The following is a 12,017-nucleotide window of genomic DNA, read 5'->3' on the forward strand; positions in this document are numbered from 1 at the left end:
ATCTCCTTACTACTGGGGTGACACACTGTAACAAACCTCCTCATGTAATCTCCTTACTACTGGGGTGACACACTGTAACAAACCTCCTCATGTAATCTCCTTACTACTGGGGTGACACACTGTAACAAACCTCCTCATGTAATCTCCTTACTACTGGGGTGACACACTGTAACAAACCTCCTCATGTAATCTCCTTACTACTGGGGTGACACACTGTAACAAACCTCCTCATGTAATCTCCTTACTACTGGGGTGACACACTGTTTAGCAGACAGTGTAACAGTATAAGATAGAGACAGTATCACACATTATAGGATTAGATACAGGGGCTCAGTAACCAGTATCAGACATAGGGGGATTAGATACACAGCTCAGCAGACAATATCAAACATAAAGGGATTAAATACACAGCTCAAATCACACATGGGGATTAGATACAGGGGCTCAGCAAACAGTATCACACATGGGAGGATTAAATACACTGCTCATCAGACAGATCACACCTGGGAGGATTAGATACACAGCTCATCAGACAGATCACACATGGGAGGATTAGATACACAGCTCATCAGACAGATCTCACAAGGGGGATTAGATACACAGCTCAAACAGTATCACTTATGGGGGATTAGATACACCGCTCAAACAGTATCACTTATGGGGGATTAGATACACCGCTCAAACAGTATCACTTATGGGGGATTAGATACACCGCTCAAACAGTATCACTTATGGGGGATTTGATACACAGCTCATTAGACAGATCACACACTGGGGGATTAGATACACATTTTAGCAGACAGATCACACATGGAGGGATTGGATACACAGCTCATTAGACAGATCACACATGGGGAGTTTAGATACACATTTTAGCAGACAGATCACACACTGGGGGATTAGATACACATTTTAGCAGACAGATCACACACTGGGGGATTAGATACACATTTTAGCAGACAGATCACACACTGGGGGATTAGATACACATTTTAGCAGACAGATCACACACTGGGGGATTAGATACACATTTTAGCAGACAGATCACACACTGGGGGATTAGATACACATTTTAGCAGACAGATCACACACTGGGGGATTAGATACACATTTTAGCAGACAGATCACACACTGGGGGATTAGAGACACATTTTAGCAGACAGATCACACACTGGGGGATTAGAGACACATTTTAGCAGACAGATCACACACTGGGGGATTAGATACACATTTTAGCAGACAGATCACACACTGGGGGATTAGATACACATTTTAGCAGACAGATCACACACTGGGGGATTAGATACACATTTTAGCAGACAGATCACACACTGGGGGATTAGATACACATTTTAGCAGACAGATCACACACTGGGGGATTAGATACACATTTTAGCAGACAGATCACACACTGGGGGATTAGATACACATTTTAGCAGACAGATCACACACTGGGGGATTAGATACACATTTTAGCAGACAGATCACACACTGGGGGATTAGATACACATTTTAGCAGACAGATCACACACTGGGGGATTAGATACACATTTTAGCAGACAGATCACACACTGGGGGATTAGATACACATTTTAGCAGACAGATCACACACTGGGGGATTAGATACACATTTTAGCAGGCAGATCACACACTGGGGGATTAGATACACATTTTAGCAGGCAGATCACACACTGGGGGATTAGATACACATTTTAGCAGGCAGATCACACACTGGGGGATTAGATACACATTTTAGCAGGCAGATCACACACTGGGGAATTAGATACACATTTTAGCAGACAGATCACACACTGGGGGATTAGATACACATTTTAGCAGACAGATCACACACTGGGGGATTAGATACACATTTTAGCAGACAGATCACACACTGGGGGATTAGATACACATTTTAGCAGACAGATCACACACTGGGGGATTAGATACACATTTTAGCAGACAGATCACACACTGGGGGATTAGATACACATTTTAGCAGACAGATCACACACTGGGGGATTAGATACACATTTTAGCAGACAGATCACACACTGGGGGATTAGATACACATTTTAGCAGACAGATCACACACTGGGGGATTAGATACACATTTTAGCAGACAGATCACACACTGGGGGATTAGATACACATTTTAGCAGACAGATCACACACTGGGGGATTAGATACACATTTTAGCAGACAGATCACACACTGGGGGATTAGATACACATTTTAGCAGACAGATCACACACTGGGGGATTAGATACACATTTTAGCAGACAGATCACACACTGGGGGATTAGATACACATTTTAGCAGACAGATCACACACTGGGGGATTAGATACACATTTTAGCAGACAGATCACACACTGGGGGATTAGATACACATTTTAGCAGACAGATCACACACTGGGGGATTAGATACACATTTTAGCAGACAGATCACACACTGGGGGATTAGATACACATTTTAGCAGACAGATCACACATGAAATGAGTCACCAGGTCAGTGTCTCTTCCCTGTCCGGCTGAGGCTCTGAGGACAGGAATGGCCGATATTTGTGACTGACCCTTCACCCTGATTTGAAGACACAGTGACGCAGCTGAGGCAGAGAGAGGCACTTCGGGGGAGGAAGCAGCGCTCCTCGTCAGGATGAAGTAAGCAAAAAAGCAGCCGCAATGTGGTTGTGATTAGGGGTTGGGGGGTACTGGATCTCACAGTGCTTCTCCAGCAACATGAGGGGTGGGGCGGGGGGTGTTGTGGTCTTGCAGCTCCTCCAGCAAGACGAGGCTGAGGGGAGGGCCTGTATGTTGTCAAGCTAGGTTTGCTGTGACAGGGGGGGGATTTCGGCCTGGTGATGTCGGGGATGTCCGGTGGGGCTGGGGTTTAGTAGTGAGAAGAAAAAAAAAGTCCTGCGGCAGCGGGCCGCAGTGATTAGGGTGTGCCTGTGCACACCCGGCACACCCTGTGCGCACGCCTATGTTCCTGGCAGTTTTTGGATATCTGCCACTGCAGTTTTTGAGCCACAGTCAGAAGTGGATCCATAAGGTAGGAGAAGTGTAAGTCCTTCCTTTATATGTCCTATTCCTTTTGAATACACTTCTGGCTTTGGCTCAAAAACTGCAGTGACAGATATCCGAAAACTGCCATAAAAAAACCCAAGTGGAATCCTAGCCTTATAAAGTCAGAAAAAAAGAACCCCGGAACAGGTAAAGAGTAGGACAGAACATCATTTACAAATCTGTTTCACTTTCTGGCACCAGTTGATTTGAAAACATTTGTTTTCTCCTTGTTTTTTCCGGAGTTCCCCTTTAAAAGTCTGAGTACCCATAGAGAAAGTGAGGTGAGGTCACAATGTTACAAAAAGCAAAGAATCCAACTAAGGCTGGGTTCACACTACGTTTTGTCCCATACGGGAGCGCATACGGCAGGGGGGAGCTAAAAGCTCGCGCTCCCGTATGTCACCGTATGCGCTCCCGTATGTCATTCATTTCAATGAGCCGACCGGAGTGAAACGTTCGGTCCGGTCAGCTCATTTTTGCGCCGTATGCGCTTTTACAACCGGACCTAAAACCGTGGTTGACCACAGTTTTAGGTCCGGTTGTAAAAGCGCATACGGCGCAAAAATGAGCCGACCGGACCGAACGTTTCACTCCGGTCGGCTCATTGAAATGAATGGCATACGGGAGCGCATACGGTGACATACGGGAGCGCGAGCTTTTAGCTCCCCCCTGCCGTATGCGCTCCCGTATGGGACAAAACGTAGTGTGAACCCAGCCTAATAAAGACTGTAAAGTAATGTCTAGTGACAGATTTATGTGGTACAAGGTTTTCCCGCCTTATCATAGTGGAGACTTTCACACAGCTGCACGGTCCTGACTCAAGGCTAAAGACCTGATATGTGATCAGCTCATTCCAAGTTAAAGGGGTACTCCTGTGGAAAACTTATTTTTTTTTTTTAAATCAATTGGTGCCAGAAAATTAAACAGATTTGTAAATTACTTCTATTAAAAAATCTTAATCCTTTCAGTACATTTTATGGGCTGTATACTACAAAGGAAATGCTTTTCTTTTCTCTGATGTCATAACCACAGTGCTCTCTGCTGACATCTGTCCATTTTAGGAACTGTCCAGAGCAGCATATGTTTGCTATGGGGATTTTCTCCTGCTCTGGACAGTTCCAAAAATGGACAGCAGAGAGCACTGTGGTCATGACATCAGAGAAATCCAAAAAGAAAAGCATTTCTTCGGTAGTATATAGCCCCTAAAAAGTACTGGAAGGATTAAGATTTTTTAATAGAAGTAATATACAAATCTGTTTAAATTTCAGATCTGTGTATTTGGTATATGTGTACACATCCTTTAAAGGGGTACTCCGGTGGTTAAAAAAAAAATAATGTTCATATCAACAGATTTGTAAATTACTTTTATTAAAAAAAAAATCTTAATCCTTCCAGTACTTATCAGCTGTTGTATGCTCCAGAGGAAGTTGTATAATTCTTTCCAGTCTGACCACAGTTTTCTCTGCTTACACCTCTGTCTGCATCAGGAACTGTCCAGAGTAGGAGAAAATTCCCATAGCAAACCTCTCCTGTGGTTAGACTGGAAAGAACTACACAACTTTGTAAAGTCATTTACAAATCTGTTTCATTTTTTGCCGCCAGTTGACTTGAAAAAAGTTAAGACAGATTATTTACAGCTAGGCCAGGAACACAGAAGGACCTCACAGCTTGCTGGGACCAATTAGACTTGTAATAGACTTTAGAGGCTTGACTATAGGCTGGACTTGACTATTTGTAGAGACAGCAGACATAGGGGGAGATTTATCAAAGTTGTCTATTTCCCGAATCAATATAGACCAAACTACAGAGGGTTAGGCTGGTCTATTGTGCGCCTAATTTATCAAAAGTACACGGCTCTTGATAAATTCTGCGCACAGACTTTGGGATCTATGCAGTGGCGTATCAAGGGGGGGCGGGGGAAGGGTGCCACTCTCAAGGGGGGTGCCAGGGGCGGACTGACCAGCCACCGCCACCGCTGCTGAGGTCCGGGACGCTCGTCCCAGATCCTCAGCAGACAGCGGTACATTCTCCTGTATGCGCGATACACGCACATACAGGAGAAGGCGTCCCCTCTCTGTGTGAGCCGCATCTGCAGCTACACAGAGGAGACGTGACCTCCGCCCCCATGCAGCACGCAGTACAGGCGCCGGTGACGTCACTCATCGGCGCCTGTACTGTGGAAGGGAGAAGACGCGGCCCCTGTTGCTGAGGAGATCGCTGCATGGGATATCAGGTGAGCATCACTTTTTATTTATTTCTTTTTAACCCTGCCTATACCTATAGGGGGGGGGGTGCTGTGCATATGCTGTACCTATAGGGGAGGGGGGGTGCTCTGCATATACTTTACTTATAGGGAAGGGGGGGAGAGGGGGGTGCTCTGCATATACTGTACCTATAGGGAAGGGGGGGAAAGGGGGTGCTCTGCATATACTGTACCTATAGGGAAGGGGGGAGAGGGGGGTGCTCTGCATATACTGTACCTATAGGGAAGGGGGGAGAGGGGGGGGTGCTCTGCATATACTGTGCCTATAGGGAAGGGGGGAGAGGGGGGGTGCTCTGCATATACTGTACCTATAGGGAAGGGGGGAGAGGGGGGTGCTCTGCATATACTGTACCTATAGGGAAGGGGGAGGGGGGTGCTCTGCATATACTGTGCCTATAGGGAAGGGGGGGAGAGGGGGGGCTCTGCATATACTGTACCTATAGGGAAGGGGGGGAGAGGGAGGTGCTCTGCATATACTGTACCTATAGGGAAGGGGGGAGAGGGGGGTGCTCTGCATATACTGTACCTATAGGGAAGGGGGGAGGGGGGTGCTCTGCATATACTGTGCCTATAGGGAAGGGGGGGAGAGGGGGGGCTCTGCATATACTGTACCTATAGGGAAGGGGGGAGAGGGAGGTGCTCTGCATATACTGTACCTATAGGGAAGGGGGGAGAGGGGGGGCTCTGCATATACTGTACCTATAGGGAAGGGGGGAGAGGGAGGTGCTCTGCATATACTGTACCTATAGGGAAGGGGGGAGAGGGGGGGCTCTGCATATACTGTACCTATAGGGAAGGGGGGAGAGGGGGGGCTCTGCATATACTGTACCTATAGGGAAGGGGGGAGAGGGGGGGTGCTCTGCATATACTGTACCTATAGGGAGGGGGGGCTCTGCATATACTGTACCTATAGGGAAGGGGGGAGAGGGGGGTGCTCTGCATATACTGTACCTATAGGGAAGGGGGGGAGGGGGGTGCTCTGCATATACTGTACATATAGGGAAGGGGGAGAGGGGGGGCTCTGCATATACTGTACCTATAGGGAAGGGGGGAGAGGGGGGGCTCTGCATATACTGTACCTGTAGGGAAGGGGGGAGAGGGAGGTGCTCTGCATATACTGTACCTATAGGGAAGGGGGGAGAGGGGGGCTCTGCATATACTGTATCTATAGGGAAGGGGGGAGAGGGGGGGTGCTCTGCATATACTGTACCTATAGGGAAGGGGGGGAGAGGGGGGGCTCTGCATATACTGTACCTATAGGGAAAGGGGGGAGAGGGGGGGGCTCTGCATATACTGTACCTATAGGGAAGGGGGGGAGAGGGGGGTGCTCTGCATATACTGTTCCTATAGGGAAGGGGGGGAGAGGGGGGCTCTGCATATACTGTACCTATAGGGAAGGGGGGGAGAGGGGGTGCTCTGCATATACTGTACCTATAGGGAAGGGGGGGGAGAGGGGGGGTGCTCTGCATATACTGTACCTATAGGGAAGGGGGGGAGAGGGGGGGTGCTCTGCATATACTGTACCTATAGGGAAGGGGGGGAGAGGGGGGGCTCTGCATATACTGTGCCTATAGGGAAGGGGGAGAGGGGGGGCTCTGCATATACTGTACCTATAGGGAAGGGGGGAGTGGGGGGGACTCTGCGTATACTGTACCTATAGGGAAGGGGGAAGAGGGGGGGCTCTGCATATACTGTACCTATAGGGAAGGGGGGAGAGGGGGGTGCTCTGCATATACTGTACCTATAGGGAAGGGGGAGTGCTCTGCATATACCTATGGGAAAGGGAGGGAGAGGGGAGTGTAGCTCTGCATATACCTATGGGGAAGGGGGGAGAGGGGGGTGTAGCTCTGCATATACCTATGGGGAAGGGGGGCTGTAGCTCTGCATATACCTATGGGGAAGAAGAGGGGTGTAGCTCTGCATATACCTATGGGGAAGGGGGGTGTAGCTCTGCATATACCTATGGGGAAGAGCGGGGGGGTGTAGCTCTGCACATACCTATGGGAAAGAGGGGGGTGTAACTCTGCATATACTTATGAAAAAGAGGGGGGGAGTGTATCTCTGCATATACCTATGGGAAAGAGGGGGGGTGTAGCTCTGCATATCCCTATGGGAAAGAGGGGGGTGTAGCTCTGCATATACCTATGGGAAAGGGAGGGAGAGGGGAGTGTAGCTCTGCATATACCTATGGGGAAGGGGGGAGAGGGGGGTGTAGCTCTGCATATACCTATGGGGAAGGGGGGGTGTAGCTCTGCATATACCTATGGGGAAGAAGAGGGGTGTAGCTCTGCATATACCTATGGGGAAGGGGGGTGTAGCTCTGCATATACCTATGGGGAAGAGCGGGGGGGTGTAGCTCTGCACATACCTATGGGAAAGAGGGGGGGTGTAACTCTGCATATACCTATGAAAAAGAGGGGGGGAGTGTATCTCTGCATATACCTATGGGAAAGAGGGGGGGTGTAGCTCTGCATATCCCTATGGGAAACAGGGGGGTGTAGCTCTGCATATACCTATGGGAAAGGGAGGGAGAAGGGGGTGTAGCTCTGCATATACCTATGGGGAAGGGGGGGTGTAGCTCTGCATATACCTATGGGGAAGAGGGGGGGTGTAGCTCTGCACATACCTATGGGAAAGAGGGGGGGTGTAACTCTGCATATACCTATGGGAAAGAGGGGGGGGGGGAGTGTATCTCTGCATATACCTATGGGAAAGAGGGGGGGTGTAGCTCTGTATATACCTATGGGAAAGAGGGGGGTATCTCTGCATATACCTATGGTAAAGAGGGGGTGTAACTCTGCATATACCTATGGGAAAGAGAGGGGGTGTAACTCTGCATACACCTATGGGAAAGAGGGGGTGTAGAGTAGCTCTGCATATACCTATGGGAACGAGAGGGGGGTGTAACTCTGCATATACCTATGGGAAAGAGGGGGTTACCTGGCTACCTACCTACCTGCCCTTTTACTGTGCAGGACACCAAGGAGGGCATTATTACAGTTTGTGGGCCTATAGATGGGAAGATTGTGTAGAGGAGGGGAGGGTACTGAAAAAATGAGTCTGACATGTTTTTCCTGCAGATGTTAAGAGATCCACATAGCGGTCTTATCCGGATGGAGAAGAAAAGGAAAGAGGACGCCGCTGATCAGAAAAGACGTAATTGTGAGTCCCAAAATGTAACTGTAATCACTTTTATGGTATACAGATCCTGTGTACAGCTGATATCTACCGCCATATGGTCCTGTATATAATCGCTTATTTGGTATACAGATCCTGTATAATATACTGGTCTGTGTATAGTGGTTTTATTCAGTACAGTATGGCGGTATTATCCAGTTATTTTGTGGTGGTATATATTTACTCCTTGTATACCAGTATTATTGGTCATGGAAATTTACCTACGTTAGTGTTTCTTACATATATTAATTTTAATTTATTGTGTGTGGGATTTAGGTGGAATAGGAGCGTGGCAGAAGATTAACGAGCTGCAGAGCCTAGCAGGGGCCCTTGCCTTTTTTTTTGGTCCGGGGGCCCCAAGTGTTGTCAGTCCGCCCCTGGGGGGAGGGGAGGGAGGGGGTGTATTTAAGGGGTGTGTGTGGGGGGGGGGGGTGCAAACAAAGGGTCCGCCCCGGGTGCCAAAGGCTCTAGGTACGCCCCTGGATCTATGCTTAAGACTGTATTTAAACCTGCTCCAGCATGGTCTGACATTTCAGCGTACTTTCAGCCAATGCGACTTGTCGCTGAAAATTCGCTTTTGATAAATTCAGCACCAATGCATTTTTCCGTCTAAAATAGCCTAGAATGCATCATGTTCTAAAAATTCTCTAAAGCAAAAGTCGCTAAAAAGTCACACATATTTAGACTGCGCCTTTGTGTGCGACAATTTTAGACAGGAAAAGCAGTCTAAAACCTTTGATAAATCTCCCCCATAGACTTTTGACTTACTGGAATGACTGTAGCTTTGTGGTCTTCCAGATGCTGGTCACTAGCACTGAGATATCTGTACCGGCTGGTTCACAGTAAAGGAAGAGAGTGGATTGTAATGGCCGCCCCTTTATATAGTGGGGGGCTGGACTAAGGCCCATTGGTCATAACCATAGGTTAAGCTGGTGCTCTCTGGGTAACATCATGTGACAACATAACATAACATATGACAATCTCACAGGTCCTTTAGACAACTCGCAGGTCCTGTAGATTAACTTTACATTAGGACACTGACTACATATAAGGTAGGATAAATAACATTATAGAAACAGCAGGGGAGACCCTGCAGGGGAGCCCCCAGGTCACTGAGAGACTCAACCTGACAGGGCCTAAGTGTAGTGCAGGACCATGTCTTGTACAGGGACATTACATAGATATCTATGATTTGATTCTCTAGACGCCATAATCAGCATTGAGCTAATATCAGCTGGTTAAACATAGAAACATAGAATGTGTCGGCAGATAAGAGCCATTTGGCCCAGGTAGTCTGCCAAATATTCTAAATACTTATGAATAGTCCTTGTCCTTACCTTAAAAGAACGATATCCTTATACCTGTATCTATATATGAAGGATAGACTAATACCTATCCCTATCTTATATGGAGGATAGCCTTATACCTATCCCTATCTTATATGAAGGATAGCCTTATACCTATCTCTTTCTTATATGAAGGATAGCCTTATACCTATCTCTATCTTATATGAAGGATAGCCTTATACCTATCCCTATCTTATATGAAGGATAGCCTTATGCCTATCCCTATACTATATGGAGGATAGCCTTATACCTATACATGTCTTATATGAAGGATAGCCTTATACCTATCTCTACCTTATATCAAGGATAGCCTTATGCCTATCCCATGCATGCTTAGGCTGCATTCACACCTTGTTTTCACTGTATGGTCGGCTCATTTTTGACCCATATTCAGTTTCCTGACCAGACCTAAAACAAAAATGAGCTGACCAGAGTCACCGTTTGACTCCAGTTGGCTCATTAAAGTAAATGGATTTCAGCGCTGGTCCGGCTGGGGTACGGGAGCGCCTGGTTTTCCCCTCCCCCAGCCGGATCTGGCACCTGTACAGTGAAAACAAGGTGTGAATGCAGCCTTAAACTGGTTCAGTCCCAACTGTTGGCTGCAAAAAGGTCTCATTGCCAAGGTGTCACACAAGACACATCTCATGATGGGTAAAAGCAAGAACTCTCTCAAGACCTTTACAACCTAATTGTTGTTAAACAGAACAATGGGGTTGGTTACAGGCGCATTTCTAAGCTTCTGAATGTTCCAGTGAGCACTGTTGGGGCCAATATAATATAATTTATGTAACCATAAATGTGCCTCTACCAGATCTACAAGATTTCTGAGAGAGGAGCTAGAGGAATAATCAGATTAGTTGTCCAAGAGCCAGAGGCGGCTCTAGACTTTGTGGGGCCTTAGACGAAACTCGATCATGAGTTAAAGCAGCGACCCCCTTTAGGTAGTAAAAGCAGCAGTCCCTTTTAGGTTGTTTTAGTAAGATTAGCAGCCCCCTTAAGTGGTAGTAGTAAGAGTAGTGATAAGGATGGTCCGAGTGGGGGCTTTCAAATGTGATTGACTGTGCTGCTATATATTTTGCTAAGTGTTTACATAAAAAATATACACCACACAGAGGATGTTGGTATACACTCTTTCTTAGCAGGAAACTCAGCTGTTCCTCAAAGAGTTCTGCTTTATGACAGGAAGTACAGTTGGTTTTTACATTGTACAAAGAAGGAGGGTTGGTTATGACATCACAATTAGCATGTTACATTTTGATTGGTTGTTCGATTATTGTGTCCGTATATATTAGCATATCTAGTATCCATTAATTTATTGGCAGAAGTTCTCTGTTCGTCAGATATTTAGTCTTTCTACTCCTGCATGGAGCCATCTCAAGGCCTCAGTCCGGAGTAACGAGCAGATAGCATTCTGATGTATATGGGTTAAAGGGTAGGGAACAAATACATTTTTCCAGCAGCAATGGCATATTAGTATTAGTATATTGATCAGTCATTAGAAACATAAGGGTCATCCCTATCAGTAGCAGCCCCCTTTAGGTGCTAAAAATAGTAATGGCAGACCCCTCTTGACAAGATTTAAATAGAAACTCACCTAACTACTGCCTATTCCGCAGCCTGACCTCTTCTCCTTCAGTCTGCGCTCCGGTGCAGGATGATGTCATTCATGAGCCGGAGCTCAGAGGAAGGACAATCTGCCTCTTGCGGCTGCCAGCCACAAGAGTGATTGACAGAGCGAGGAGCCAATGTAAATAGCCGATTGCTGCATTTAACTATAGGCACATCTGTAAGACGTGCTTATGGTTTAATGCGTCCACATGCGTCATTGTACGCATCGCCACTCACTTAAGGCGGGCGAGCTCGGTGGCTGCCAGGCACCCTTGAGTGCGGAGCCTTAGGCAGCCACCTAACTCGCCTTATGGTAGCGCCGCCTCTACCATGAGCCAAGGACCATTTGTGGATAGCTTCAAAAAGACCTGGAGTTAGCAGGTAGTGTTGTCTCAAAGAAATGAGAGCTGATCTAGTAGATAGGCGTTCATCCACATGGCCTAGTAATCCTCTGGATGGTTGGCATGGCCCTTTTACTTATCCCCCTATTACACGCCTATGTTTCTTGACCGTTCAAGGCTCGACCAGCCGATGAACAAGCGCTTGCTCACTGATCGC

This window comes from Hyla sarda, chromosome 9, assembly GCF_029499605.1.
Source record: "Hyla sarda isolate aHylSar1 chromosome 9, aHylSar1.hap1, whole genome shotgun sequence".
Taxonomy (NCBI): domain Eukaryota; kingdom Metazoa; phylum Chordata; class Amphibia; order Anura; family Hylidae; genus Hyla; species Hyla sarda.